Below are 2,554 nucleotides of genomic sequence, written 5' to 3'. Positions count from 1 at the left end.
ATTCGGCTTACGAAGTATCCCGGGTTACGAAAGCGGCGGCGGAACGAATTAATTTCGTAACCCGGGGTACCAGTGTATACTAGATTGTCCTCCCTGGCTATTTTCAGTTTTTAAAACTATTTATTGTAAAATTATTGTAACATTGTGCTTTTGCAGCCTACTAAAATCATGTGAATCACTAATTATTATTTTTCTGCTTGGGCAGGTGACAGTTGCTCATGGTATGTGCCATTTGCTTGGATATAAGCATAGCACAAAAGCTGATTGGGAAGAGGTAGGTGTTCTCCTTGACCTGAGAAACAGTAATACATTGTGGTTTGAATCTACAAAAGATCAAACATATGTAACATGTGATCTTTTTTTATCCTAAAAATGCACTATGAGTAACTGACAATTCAAGCTTGTAAAATCAGATGTAATTATGTTGTTTGGAAGTAAATGTATTCATTCACTGTTGTCTCATTTTATTTCAGATGTATAAAAAAGAAACACAAATCCTCCAGGAGCTAAGCAGGTTGTCTGGTACAAACTTTCAGCCGTTGACAAAAAACCACTTCTAGTAGTTGTATCTGTAAACTGATCCACACAAGAAAGAAAGAAAGAAAGAAAGAAAGAAAGAAAGAAAGAAAGAAAGACTGTTTTGTTTAACTACTTTATTTTATTAAGTAACCTTGTCCAACTTCAACTAATCTTGGATATTTAGGAGAACTGACAGGACAGTTCCTTTTTTGAGTTATCTGAGGTAGACTAAGCCTCATGCAGCCCATCTGCAGATGCTTTATAGTCTGATGTTATGGTGACATCGCATGACTCCTGATCCCACAAAGATGTTATATGTGGGATACAGGGTAGTAAACATCACAAGATTCCCACATCCAAAGGTAAAGACCTTCAAAGTCTATCCGATGGTTTGTCTTATCCTTTCAAAAGGTCTATCTGTATCCTTGTCTGCTCAGTCACAATCGGTAGTTAATTCTCTCTGCCTTGTCCACTCAATTGTCTCTCGTCAGTGGGTAGTCCAGTTGCTTTCGGAGGATTGTCACAATGATACCCAATTTGGGTATGCCCATTTTTGGAGCCCTAGCAGTAACTTAAAAGATGTTGCCCCGGCTCGCCAGCTGAGGTGAATGCATCCAAGTAGTAGCTACAAGGAACCATGGGCTATGTATAGAGCATTTGTTGCCCTATATAGATGTTACTTGGCGTTTATGCAATTACACACTTAGCCGAGTGTACTGTCAGTATCACTCATTTTCCGGCGGGGCCACGTGGAGGCGGTGTCATCATTAACGGCATCACCCCGTAACCATGAGAGTCATAGTTACTCCCGCTATTGCTTTTATTCAGTTGTCCTAAGCATTCAGTCTCTTTGTGATATGAGACTAATTTAATCCAAGATTAAATGCTTCAGAACTTCAGATGTGTGTGATATACATGTACAACACATTTTGATGTTGCTGCGTACCTGCCTGCTTTATTAAAAAAAAAAAATTATAAAGGTTCTCTGATTATTTTTTTTGTAGATGCAGACATTCCCAGTGATTGGGTGGCATATAAATTAATCCTATTATTATTATTATTATTATTAGCATCATTCTTATCTTTCCTCTTCATCACTAAGGCTGTATCTGCACTGCAGAAATAATCCACTTTGACACCACTTTAACGCCATGGCTCAGTGGTATGGAATTTGAGGATCTGTAGTTTTGTGAGATATCTAGCTTTCTCTGTCAGCATTCTGGTGCCACAACAAATTATAAATCCCAGGATTCCTGGGGCCATGGCAATTAAAGTGGAGTTAAACTGGATTATTACTGCAGTGTGGATGCAGCCTATATGAATAGGGTTCCCATAACTGTCTACCTCCAAATCGGGACAAATGTAAAAAAAAAAGTAGGACAAAATTTAGGCCAAAATGTAGGGCAAAAATTAGGCCCAAATTCACTTTGGGGAGTCACACTCTCTCACCTTCAGTATAGCCCAGAGCCCAATTTTTTAAAAAAACATTCAGCACAATATGGGGGCAAATTGTCAATCCCAAACCATGCAGAAAGCCCCTCAAATGCATAAAAACACGGCCTTTCCTCTGCCAAGATACCTCACCAAACTACACATGACAGGGATTCTGTAGCTTGGAGCCCTGGCTGTTAAAGTGGTATCAAACTGCATCATTTTGACAGTACAGATGCACCCTGAGTCCAACTTAAGAAGAGGTGGATGACTACCAGAGTCACTGCCTTCCCTGCAAAATATTCCCAAGAGGAAAAAGGTCAGGGTGGTGGTACATCTTGGGGGCGCTCAGCTGGAAAGGGACTTTTGTGTATGTTCAGAGGCACTCTTGGTCATTTTGCTGAACTATAGGAAGGACCGATGGGGCCAAAGCAGGAATTTCTCCAGCTCCTGCTCTGTCCTGCCCTTCTGCCCACTTTGAACCCTGTTTGCAGCAACTGAAGGGGGAAAGTGGTTCCCACGATTCCCTCTATTAATTCACTAGTATGTGTCTGTGCATGTGTCAGTGTGGGAAGAAATGTTTTGGATGAATTAGGGAAAAACA

The 2,554-nt window shown here is 40.4% G+C and overlaps 1 long non-coding RNA gene across 1 annotated transcript; it reads left to right on the top strand.

Moving 5' to 3' along the window:
- The first annotated feature begins 152 nt into the window (after positions 1-152).
- Positions 153-1,502, top strand: LOC121918384. The gene is made up of 2 exons (XR_006101220.1): positions 153-274; positions 474-1,502. It is a non-coding gene; the product is annotated as an uncharacterized LOC121918384 (long non-coding RNA).
- The last annotated feature ends 1,052 nt before the right edge of the window (positions 1,503-2,554 follow it).

This window comes from Sceloporus undulatus, unplaced genomic scaffold (assembly GCF_019175285.1).
Source record: "Sceloporus undulatus isolate JIND9_A2432 ecotype Alabama unplaced genomic scaffold, SceUnd_v1.1 scaffold_9971, whole genome shotgun sequence".
Taxonomy (NCBI): domain Eukaryota; kingdom Metazoa; phylum Chordata; class Lepidosauria; order Squamata; family Phrynosomatidae; genus Sceloporus; species Sceloporus undulatus.
Note: the sequence above shows the minus strand (reverse complement) of the source record. Positions and strands in the feature narration are given on the sequence as shown.